Raw genomic sequence first — 13,162 nt, forward strand, 5'->3', positions numbered from 1 at the left:
TATGGTTGAATTTTCGTACAATAACAGTTATCAGGCCACTATTGGTATGGCACCGTACGAAGCACTTTATTGAAGGAAATGTCGAACACCATTATGTTGGAGTGATATCGATGAGGCACGTGTTATAGGACCAGAGTTGATTCAAGAAACTACTGACAAGATTCGTTTAATCCAATCAAGAATGATGGCAGCGCAAAGTAGGCAAAAGAGTTATGCGGACCAACGAAGAAGACCACTAGAGTTTGAGGTTGGAGATCACGTGTTCTTGAAAATTTCGCCAACGAAAGGAATAATGAGATTTGGTCAAACGGGAAAGTTGAGCCCAAGATACATCGGGCCATATGAGATACTAGAAAGAGTAGGTGCAGTAGCATATCGACTAGCTTTACCAACCGACTTGGAAAAAGTGCATAATGTGTTCCACGTGTCGATGTTAAGAAAATATGCTCCTGATCCCAGCCATGTGATTACGCACGAACCCTTGATGTTGCGAAACGATTTGACTTACGAGGAGAAACCAATTGAAATTCTTGAACGAAGAGAAAAACGACTTAGAACCAAAGTAATTCTAATGGTTAAAGTCTTGTGGGCAAACCACTTGACATCTGAAGCTACATGGGAAGTCGAAGCGCAAATGAGATCGAATTATCCCCAGTTATTCGTTTAGAAACGATAAGATGTATGAATTCTAATCTGTAATTTGAATGACTGTGTTATAATATTATTCCGCCATGTTTGTATAGAGAATAAAACGATTAAGTATGAATTATATGATTCTATGAATGGCTAGTTCGACCGAGCTCCAGTTTCGAGAACGAAACCTTTTCTAAGGGGGTAAGGATGTAATACCCCGGAATTTTAAACTCGATTTATTAAAATTAAAAATATTTATTAACTTTATTTCGTTTTAAATAAATTACGAATAATCGAATTTCGTTATTTTAATCGTTTTTACGATTTATTTTAAATGATAAATTTATAAACTGAAATTATTTATTTTCGTTAACGATAATTTATTTATTTTTAAGGAATTATTTTAATTAAACATTTTTATTTTTAGCAATTAATTACAATTTCGGAATTTTGCCAATTATTGTGAAATTATTAAAAAAAAAAAAATGAAAATGTCTGCTTTATTTCCTTGCTCCCCACGCTCAAACCAGGAAGTCAACTTCCTTCCTTCTTTCCCATAATTCAGTCCAAGTGCAGATACTTGGACCCCAAGCACAATTCCTAGCTTGTTCATCACTTTTCTCATGTACATAATCAGAATTTTGGATGGAATTTCAACAACAAACCAAAAACAATTTCAATCTCAATCTTAATCACAATCCTTGTTTTTCTGTGATTCAATCCAACCAACCACCTCAACCACCGTGCACCACCATCCTCACCACCACTCCACCACCCCGCATCTCCCGACCACCCAGAACCACCGAACACCACCACCTCACCGTATCCCCTCCCCTGCTCTCTCCTCCTTTCGCGACGCCCCTGCCCCGTTCCCTTGCCCCCCTCCCCTGTTTTCTTCTTTCTCTGCCGCCCCGCACCACCCCTACCACACTCCACCAACAACCACCATCACCAACCCACACACCAATCTCCACCGCCCCAAAAGCCACCCTGCCGCCGCCCATAACGCCCTGAAACACCCCCTCCCGAACCTCCCCTGCTTCTCACCCAAAACCGTGCTCCACTCCCTCTCTCTCTCGCTGCTCCGCCGCCGAGAACCACCCACCATCACCGTCGAATTAACCAACGCAATCCAGCATAGCCGCCACCTCCTCTCTTCCCCCTCTTCATGTTTCCCTTTTCCCGATTTCCTTGTGCTCTCCTCCTCCCCTGTCGTGACTCATTCCCAGAAACAAAAACCAAAACCCAAAAAAATTGTGATTTTAAATTTTGGTTTTAATCCTCCTCAAACCCTCATACAATTGGGCCAACTAACCATTTGGGCCTTTGGTAAGACCAATCTGAATTTTCAGATTTTAAATTTAGCAATATTTATGTTTTAATAATTTTTATGATATAATTATTTACTAATAAATTGTTATTATTTTCAGGTTTAATTATCAAATATCGATTTTACTAAAATAAATTACTTAGCCTGAATTAACAAAAACGGAATTTTTAATATTATTTACATGGAAATCAATTATAAAATATATATGTATTTCGATTGAAAATTCGATTAATAATAACATTTTGGTTAAATTTAGAAAGTATAATTTTATTAAAAATTCGTTATTTATATTAAAAACTCGTTATTTATAAAATTCATTACTTATAAAATTTATGATTTTATAAAATATTGATCTTAAATTATATTATCGATTTAACTAAAATAAGTTACTAAATGGATTTATCAAGGACAAAATTTAAATAAGATTTTCGTGTAAATTAATTAAGGAATATATATATATATATATATATATATATATATATATATATATATATATATATATATATATATATATATATATATATATATATATATATATATATATATATATATATATTTCGATTGGAATTTCAATTAATTATATTCTTCACTAAAATTGACGTTTAATTATATTTTCATTAAAACTATGAAATTATATATATTTTTTTGGTTAATTATAAAGTTTCGAAATTATTAAGTTAAATTATTTATCATTTTGGTACTAATTCAATTATTTAATATTTTCAAAGAAATTGGACTCGGAGCTCAGGACGAACGAACCAACGAAAATCCTTAGCAAAGTCGTGGAAGTGAGGTAACGGCTATTGCTAGTACCCGCAATCCCCTTATAAATGTATTATGAAATTATGACGTTATGATTGAATTTATGAATTAAATGTTTTGATGTGTTTTATGGATTGTGGGATGAAATATGATTTGATTGAATTGTTTCCTATAATATGATTTGATTGAGTTTTCTCATAAAATTATGATGCCATGAAAGAATTGATATTTTATTGATCCCAGGATCAAAATGATGTTTTATGATCTAAAAGAGTTATGTTGTTTCAACTGAAATACAAGCCAAGGCTTGGTAAAATTACATATAACATGATAAATGAAAGTGAAAGACCTGGTTTGTCTGGCGGTATATAAACTACCATCTTCCTATCTATCGGTCATGCATGCACCACGGACACCTGTCCACCCATGGATCATGAGCCCAGGCTCCCATGGTTTATGAGCCCAGGCTCAGGGCCCAGGCCCATGTTACGATGATGAGCCCAGTCTCTTATGGGCCCAGGCCCAGTGGAGAATTTCTTCACGGTTCGTACTTGCCGACAACTAGCATGTTAAACTGCAAAGTTTATGAATGAATTGAATGTGATGTTTTATTAAATGTTTTACTTATTCTATTCTCCCTGTGTTATTAAATAAAATGAATTGAAATGAATTTACGCTGCTAGAATAGTTCGTTACTGAGTCTTCGGCTCACCGTTTTGTTTTCCGTTTTAGGTACTGCGGGGGATGATGGACACGAGTAGTGGCGAGGAGTTTCACTTTAATATTATCCACCTAGTTTATGTTTACTGTTCTAATAGTTTAAAAATTTTAATTAAAGACTTTTAGTAAGTAATGTACTTTCATTTTGGTAATATAAAGGATTGTTATGTATATATTGGAGTATTTAAAGGCTTATGATTGATGCTTGCCTTGTAATTTCCGAAAAGGAAGTTACGGCTGGTAATGTCCCGACCAATTAGGTTAATTCCGCTGCTAATTATGCTTTAATTATTGAATTAGAGGTCGGGGCGTTACATTCTTACACGACGGTAGGTGTAATATTACAAAAATACTAACAAACTAGTGACATATATAACACTCTATTAAACATATGATGGCTTTAAGTTATGACAGAGGAACCTCTAAACTCGATTGGAATTCAAGACTTGAGAACTAAATCAAAATGAGGTAAAGGAAAAACTTAAGAAGACATAGAACTGCGATCTGGATCTAGTGCCATGACTCGTAGATAATCCTATTCTTCTTAATACTATACACACCACCGTTGTTATTGCTATTATTACCTTCTTCAAGCAGGTTTTCAAATCAAACCATTTCTTTTTTAGCTTTCTCTTCGCTTATTTTTTATCTGAAATAAATCGAAATAAAAAATTACGTTCATTGGCCTGACCAGATAATTAGACATATTGCTTGTGTTCATTTTACTTTCTGGTGAAATACATGAGTGCACCACCTATTATGTACGTGACTGATTATAACTTCTGTCATTACGTTATATGTGACTGATTTATGAAGGAGTGATCTATCCCAAGTTAAGTGCTCTCCTCGTTGTAGGGCATGGTCAATTTTTTGATGATTTTAATTTCTCATGCTTACTTTTGCTTCAAATGAGACATCATGACTGAAGGTAGTTAAATAATCAAAAGCCCATGTCAGAATTGTAGCTGCGTTTTTCTAAGATCGAGGTGAGTGATATTTACATGTCGAAGGCGAATGATCATTATATTATGGCTCACTATTGTTTATTTTGCTAACAATCATCCATTATCGATCTGGGGTTCCATGCGTGTGTTAATCTCTCTTTTGAACATCATTCCATCATCAATAGTTTGCAGTGCTTATTCATTTATGTCAGATGTTTTATTCTGGTTGTGGAAAATCCTATAATTTTAATGCATAACTAAAGCTGCAACACGTTTTGATGTCTTTCTTTTCACTATAGCTTCATGCAGCACGTTTTGATGTCTTTCATTCATTATAGCTTCTTTTCAGTAGGATCTGTGTTTTTGTGATGTGATATTTGCATGATTTTTTACATATTTTCCTAGTTTTTACACAAATAGGTTAATATATAAAAACTTCTTTCTCTAACTTTTAATGTTTAGCACTCTTGACATGACACATGCCGAGTGTAGAAGCTGGAGGAAGGATACACCGGACAAAGGTATATGCACAAGCTTTAGATTTTTATATAACCCCCAGTGTTAAGAACCATTGGAGTATGTAGGAGATATAGTGGAATAAACGTCATTTTTTCATTTTGTGATGATGAAACCCCAACCTTTCTAATTCTTTCGTTGTGACAAAGAACTCCGTGGTATATATTGTGGTAAGTCTTTGTTTGTCATATAGATTTGAAATAGGGTTTAATTAGTCCATTTTTTTGGATAGTTCAATTTTAAACGAAACTTTGTCGGATTTTCCATGTTCACTATCATTTGTGTTACTGACTTTTGTAATAGGGTCTACAATGGGAGTCTTGATGAATTCACACGAGACATGTATTTTTAAAAGTTGTCATTTATCCATTATTTTTAAAGTTTATCTTTTATCATTCATGCCAAGCTTCATTTTTCTTTTATATTTGGATTTTATTCATTGATAATAAGTTTCTAATTAAAATTTCATACTTGATTTGTTTGTTGTGCAGGATGATGTATATATTCAAGATTTACAAGCTACATTAAATATGTGAAGATTTATAGGGTTTTTGGACATAAATATTAGATAGATTATAAAAAATAGAGCTACCAGATCGTGATTGCAAAATTTTTATATTAATGGATGTAGTTTTGGATCCATTATTTTTGTTTTACAATTCAGATCATTGTAATAGATATCATGCTTACGAATTTATGTTATTTGAAATGTATACAGTTTTGAACTAATTTGTCCGCCCGGTGGTGCAAATGTTGCATAGTCTGTGTAAGGACTGTGCCCCTAGCTACTCCATTTCTCTTCTCCTCTTCTCCTTTGCATATAAGTTCTCCTTGGACCTTGGCCAGACTTGAATTTATGGGAGCTTTCTATTTTAACTTCTCCTCTCCTTCATGTAAGTTCGTTGAAAATGGTGATGAGAGGGAAACAAGAAATCCTCGGGGCTACACTCATTCCTCGTGAATGTGGTTCTTCTCTCCGACCCTTGGATTAGTGGGACATCCATATTCCAATGCCTCACTTTTGCTTGGCCTGAAAATGGGGAGAGAGAATCTCTCTGCAAAAAACAAGCAACAAAAGACACTGAAATATGAATTTCTCTGATGAAATCTACACGCACCTAAACAACACTAATATGTACGTAGAAGAATATTTAATGGCTCCTACAAATGTGTAAATTTCAAGCAAATTAGTATGTTCGGATTCGCCTCAAGTAGACTAGCTTAGAGTAAATGGCTCATGGTAGGTGTTTAGGCTTAGTTCTCACCTTCAAAGAGTAGGCAAGATACTTAAATTACATGTATAAGTTATGAGGGTCTAAACTCATATTTATAGGAGGGTATCAGAGGAATCCGAGTTCTACAAGGATTGGAACTCCTCGTAGGAATCGGAGAAATCCGAATTTTACAAGGATTGGAACTCCTCGTAGCAACCGGAGTTCCTTTCAAGCACAAGCACAAACACACTCTCACACGCCCAAGATAATGGGCTTCTCAGTATGTGCCACCCAACATGGGCATGCTCGCCCATCGCTCGCAAACAACCCAATGTGCTAGCATGCATGCCTTGTGCAGTGCGTTCTCGTTAGCGTTGTGGCTTGCTTGCTCACTGCTCGTTGCCCATGGGCATGCTGATGCGATCCGTGTACTAGGGCTGTAAGAAAAGGACTTCGACCCGAGAAAAATCGACCGAAACCAACTGACGTCGAACTCCAAATAATATGGATTTCAAATCCGACTCGGACTGATCCGATGTTGACCTGAAATCAAATTTAACCTGTGAATTCATCTAAACCGCTAGCTTCCCCAAGAAACCCGTAAGCATATTTGCATTTAGCCGAACCGAATCTACATCCAATCCGAAAATCAACTTTCCCATAACAAACGCATTCGACCCGACCTGATATAACCTAATATCCGATTTAACCCGACCAACATTAACCCGAATCCATGTTCAACCGAATCGTTGTCAATCCGACTCGATTATATCTATCCAAAAATAACCCGACTTGAGGTAACCCGGTAATCGAAAGCCACCGGAAATAATACAACCTAATTTAACTCGAACTCGATTTAATCAGATAACCAAAAATCGTACTCCGTATAATTTTACTCATATGACAGTAAAAATTATAGTGTATCCTAACACTTATAAAGCCTTGAACATCTTTTACTTTTCACCTAATTGTGAACTTACTATTCTACCCCTTTTTGTGCACTACAAGAAAAACGGTTTTGGGCAACGGAAAAAGTCGTCGCCCAAACAGGGAAATTCGTCGCCTTAAGTTTGGGGCGACGATTTTATCCAGGTCTAAGGTCGTTGCTATAGGCTCGAAGCCCTTGATACATTTGGGTGTCGAAATCAAATCTCGTTGCACAAAAGGAGTTTTTGGCGACGTATAAAGTCGTTGCCCAAAGCTTCTATTGGGCAACGAGTTTTATATTTGTCGCCTAAAGTGTAAACAAATGTGCGACAAGGGTTACTTTCGTTGCCGTATGTTAGGTGACTTTGTGCAACGACATACATTTTTGTCGTCCATAAGTGGATATATTTGGGCAACAAATTTTATTTTTCATTGCCTGTTATTGTCACTTGGTGCAACGACCCTTTGGATTTCATCGCCCAAAGGAGTCTTAATTTTTTAATAGTATTTTGTGCAACAAAAATTCTTATTGCACATAGTATTATGGGCAACAAAAATTCTTGTTGCACAAGTTTAAATCACATGCCAAATTATAAGGCTAATGTGCGACACATGTTTTGTCGCCCATGTGTATTATAGCTCCATATATGATTTATTCTCTATTCATATATGTGCTAAACAATTAAAGAAAAAAAATTGACATAAGAAACAATTTTGAATAAAAAGTACATATTTATCCAAACAAAATAAAATTGATACATAAATGTCACTCTAACATCGTATGCATATATATATTTATATATATATAATCATCTATAAAAAAAATATTGTGCCATAGAAACTAAAAGTTTGGAATAAACTAAATAACTAATACTAGTAGTCTAAGGAGTTCATATAGGGTTAACTCGAATGCTCGATCATACTTCAAATGGCGCTCCTCGCACAATTTAGGACGATGTTCTTGACCCATTGTTCCTGATAAGATATTATGCCAAATTAGGTACTTGTGTGATTTGCAATAGAATAAAGACATTACACTAAACCCACAAAACAAATAGAACCAGTTATTTAGTTTATCCAAAACAAGACACTTACCATGAAGACAACATTGGAAATTGACCCAACATCTTTTGTGAACAATCGCCAAAATTACTTGTGAACTAATCTTGATTGAAGCTTAACTTCCATTGAAGCAAAACTGACAATTCATGGCACAATCTACTTGACTTGAAACGCACACTGCATTTCTTCCTCTATCACAAGGGAAAATAATTGTTTCAATCACCAGTCCATCCTCCAATGTGAATAATATATGCAAGCTCCTGTGAGTTCCAGGATCATTGAGAGATATTTATACAAAACTGGAACAAACAATGAAAGGGAAAAAAATGAGAAATTTTATTGGCACAACAACAGATAAAGCATGATGACGGTAAATGGTATTGGTATCTGCAAGACTGCAACAATAAGAGAGTTCCTTTGTCACCTTTTAGTTCCATCAGATGTAGAACGAACATTTTTCTCAAATCCTTGTTCAGACCTATGGGATAAAAATAAAATTGTGAACAGAGAGCTTGTCAAAAAGGATGAAAAGAGTATTACATACATGACAAAATAAGTAGCCAAGTTTGATTTTGAGTTTGCTAAATCTAAACATTAACTTGTCAAATTTGTATTGGATTATACTGTGAAATATCAATGATGGATTTATGGTTCAAAGATACTTTTGTAAGATGATAGAATGTTTTTTTTACCATGAGACATCAATTAGAAGTAATGGTGACAATAAAGCTTCATATATCAAACATGGCCAAAAAGTTTCGAGAGGGAAAATTTGTTTTGTAGCTAGAGAAAATAATAGGAAAATCAATGAGACAAAAGAACTGGATTCAATTTGCAAGCTCAGTACCTTCCAGATCATCACAAGATTCAGCCAAGATGTTGTTAACATAGAGACGTATCCATAACATCATCGCCTGACCAGGCCTAAAACCATGTGATTGAACCCATTTATGACAAAAGAAAATATCAATGATAAGATTCCATCCAATGGTATAAAAGTTACAAATCGTAGTGTAACTTCAGACTTATATTTTGGTATGACATGCATCAAAGATATATAACACAATAAAAACCGTGAAACAGTATCCTGCAATTCTTGCCAACCAGATCCATCAATTTTCTCTTCTCTGGCTAGATTTTAGAAATCAATGTACATTAGTTTTTTCATTGGACCAAATTCTGTTTAATCTTCCAATCATAAAGCTAGATAATATTTGCGCAACAACTCTACTAAATATTGGTCAGTATCTTCATCATATCCATAATAACTAGAAATTTGTCATTGCAATGTGTATAAACTTAACTAAAAGACTTGCATAACCGATAGTGACCTATCTACCTAAGAAACTTGTAAAATTCATGACAACAGACAAATATCGCTTTTAATAATAATTCCCTTTTGCGTGTAGGATTAATCAATCAATAGTACCCTAAATTCTATAACTGATTGAAAGCTTGTCGATTTCAAGAGTCAAAGATTCACTATTGTTTAACTAATCGTTTATAGTGTACGGAATAATAAATAACAGGCTTGTTAAGTGCCTATGCATCTTACATAATGTGAATAGTAGATAACATATACTTTACCATACCAGATCAGATTAGGGTTATATGAAAACATCTCTATTATATTATTCCATTGATAATGTTGCATACATCCAATCCAATCCCTTACCTTGCATTGTAGGGAGCCTCTTTTCAGCTAGCTTGGGGTCATAATGAGAAGGAGGTCAATGTCAATTTTTATATGGCCTCCAAGTTGTAATCATAATATATCTCCTGATTTCCCGGCCCCCTCCCCCTTAGAGTCAAAGATTTCTATATGGCCGACAGTGTAATCTGACTCATGTCTTCTATGTTCTAACATGAAAACTGACCGCACAAACATCTAAAACAAACAAACATTTCATTTACTATGACACTTTTCTAAGAAGACCTAGTCAACAAGAGAGCTTGCATTCGGGAGAAGCTCTAGTTGTGACCATTAGAGCAGAATTTGCTACAAGAACACACAAGAAATTACATGTAGATGGTAATTGCACACAAATTTCTGTTTATTTCTCAAATACAATACACAACAGAGACATAATCATTGAAGCCTAAAAATCAATATGCAATCTGTTTATTATTCAATCTGTTTTTATTCAATATTCAATCTTCTTTTCTTCTGAGGACTTTACCCAAAGTCGACCCTCCTCAGAAGAAAATCCCATCCCTCCTGCACAATTGAGTGAGGCGCAGCGGCACACAGTGCGAGCATATGCAGCAGAAAACAACACAGAGAAGACCACATACGAAGCGTTATATATAATACCTTCTTCATAAATCCAGCATTGCGATTCACTAGCAAAAGAGGTCGATTTTGATTGAACTAATCCAATTGTTTTTTTCTTTACCCTCTCCCCTCCAACCCAAAGTAAATTAACCAACTATACATGCTTATTTCAAGTTTGGTTCTAACATAATACAGTACAAGATCAAAGTTATCCGTCATATAATCTAAAATTTTCATCATAACAAAACATAATGTTCATAAATAATAAAAATAAGGCAGCAACCATTTGCAAAAAAATATAACAATTCAAGAGTCAAATTTACAAAATTTAAGAATTTCATATTTACCTGATGAGATTTTTGAGGGTGATTGTAGGAGCTTTGATTGCCGCACTGATCAAACTATTCCCTGTAATATAAATTCCCCTGCAACAAAACTAAAATATAAAAAAATCAGATTCAATTAATTTTTAAAATCCCAAAAAGGGCCTGAAATATGGGGAAATATCAGGAGGCGCCGAGGACGGAGATACCAATGGAAATGGCGATGCCGAGGGCCGAGACGGTGTAAGAAGAGATCTAAACCAGAGCTCTCATGATCTCGCCCAGAGAAGCGTCGGAGACGACCTCACCTCCGATCCACCAACATCCCAGATTGTAATTTTTAGAAAAATAATAAAATGAATTAATTTAGGGTTGTAGCGCTCAATTTATCTTTAAATGCACAGAAAAAAAAATATTGACCTGGTGATTTCCGTGAAGAAGAAACATCGAAGAACACAGTTGTAGACTTGTAACACTTGGATTCACCTCAGGAACAGAAAGAGAGGAAGGAAACGGAGGAGTTACACACGGATTCACCTCAGGAAGAGAAAGAGGGGAAGAAAAGGGAGGAGATACACAGTTCTGTAACTTCTGTTTTTGCCTTTGGAAGCTTGGAGTATGGTCGTGGAGTAGTGGGAAATAAGAAGCGGGATTATTTTCCGCCAATTTTTGGGTATGGGCAACGAGAGTTAAATTGCTGGTTGGGCCATTTATTTACAATGGACAACGATATGAAAGGTAAGTTGTTGCACAAACATGGTCAAAGGACAACAAAATTAAATTTCGTGGCCCAAAACAAAATTTGGGGCAACGGATTTCTACATTGTCGCCCATAAAATGGGTTGGGCTACAACAAAATGTTCTTGTCGCACAAAATCAGATTTCCGGGCAACGAAATTATACGTTGTCGCCTTTTGTTATATTTTGGGCTACAAATATAATTTCCGTCGCCCAAACATTACTAACTCGTCGCCCAAGCAAGCTTTTCTTGTAGCGGTGCCTTCATTTTATTTTTGTCTTATTCTTATCAATGGTGTGGGGACAGCTCTACCCTCGGTCATATTGCTACCATGTGTCTCCTTTTTTCTCTTTAGCCTTTTTTCCCCTTTTGTTGGGAACCTAATAACTCATTCCACCGAATTTCTCCCTTCACTCTTTAAGACCTAGCTTTCCTCCGTCCTATTCTCGTCTTTCTTATCAATGTTGCTTGTGAAATGCTACAATATCAATGGCACAAATATTATAAAATTGAGAAACTTTTGTGTGAGATCGCCTCACAGAAAAGACCGCCTTGTTCGCAGTCTTGCTAGTAGCCCCGTTGGCAGCCATGTTGGTGTATGTGCTGACGTCAACATGTAATTTTTTTTTTTTGAAATTTATTTTTTTGAATTTTTTTCAGGCTTAACTAATTGGAATTCAGGCTTAACTAGTTGGGCTTCAACCTTAACTAATTAGATTTCAGGCTTAACTAATTGGATTTAAGGCTTAAATTTTTTTTTTCGATTCAATTTTTTTTTCGGATATTTTTCGAAATTAAAATTTTCAATTTTTTGGGGTATTAACTAAAACTCATAAAATCTTAACTAATTAGTTGCAATGTTTAACTAATTGATTTCATTGCTTAACTAATTGGTTTCGATGCTTAACTAATTGGTTCATTGCTTAACTAATTGGTTTCGATGCTTAACTAATTGGTTCATTGCTTAACAAATTGGTTTCGTTGCATAACTAATTAGTTTCGTTGCTTAACTAATTGAATCTCAAACTTAACTAATTAGTTCCAGTGGTTAACTTAATTAAATCCAGTGCATAACTAATTGCTTCCAGTGCTTCACTAATTGGTTTCAGTGCTTCACTAATTGGCTGCATGGTTTAACTAATATGTTACATTACTTACTAATTTATTACATTGTTTAACTAATTGGTTCCGAAACTTAACTTATTAGTTTCATCTATTAACTAATTGATTCAATTGCTTAACTAATTGGTTTCAATGCTTAAAATTTTGTATCTTAACTAAAACTCTAAAATTCGTTATCTGAAACTCAAAAATACATAACTAAAACTCAAAAAATCTTAACTAAAACCAAGAAAATCATAACTTAAACTCGTGAAATCATAACTGAAACTCGAAAAAACGTAATAAAGGCCTAAATTGAAACTAAAAAATACCTAACTAAAACTAAAAAAACCTTAACTAAAACCAAGTAAATCGTAACTAAAACTTAAAAATTCATAACTAAAACCAAGTAAATCGTAACTAAAACTTAAAAATTCATAACTAAAACATAGAAAATTAGTCTAGCAATTAATCCCACTAAGAAGACCATTATTTCACAATTATAACTAAAACTAAAACATAATAATTCTTAACTAAATATAAGAAAAATATAACTAAACTAAAAATTACTTTTTTTTTGAGGGGATAAAAAAATTACTTAAATGCAAAACAATAC

The 13,162-nt window shown here is 34.6% G+C and overlaps 1 long non-coding RNA gene across 1 annotated transcript; it reads right to left on the reverse strand.

Moving 5' to 3' along the window:
- Window positions 1–7,742: 7,742 nt before the first annotated feature.
- Window positions 7,743–11,358, reverse strand: LOC110783629 (uncharacterized). Its single transcript, XR_002532111.2, has 6 exons — window positions 10,916–11,358; window positions 10,731–10,819; window positions 8,956–9,032; window positions 8,533–8,586; window positions 8,142–8,407; window positions 7,743–8,021 (listed from the first exon to the last, which is right to left on the reverse strand). It is a non-coding gene; the product is annotated as an uncharacterized lncRNA (long non-coding RNA).
- Between the last annotated feature and the right edge of the window lie 1,804 nt (window positions 11,359–13,162).

The sequence above is a fragment of the Spinacia oleracea genome, chromosome 4 (genome assembly GCF_020520425.1).
Source record: "Spinacia oleracea cultivar Varoflay chromosome 4, BTI_SOV_V1, whole genome shotgun sequence".
NCBI classification, from domain to species: Eukaryota; Viridiplantae; Streptophyta; class Magnoliopsida; order Caryophyllales; family Amaranthaceae; genus Spinacia; species Spinacia oleracea.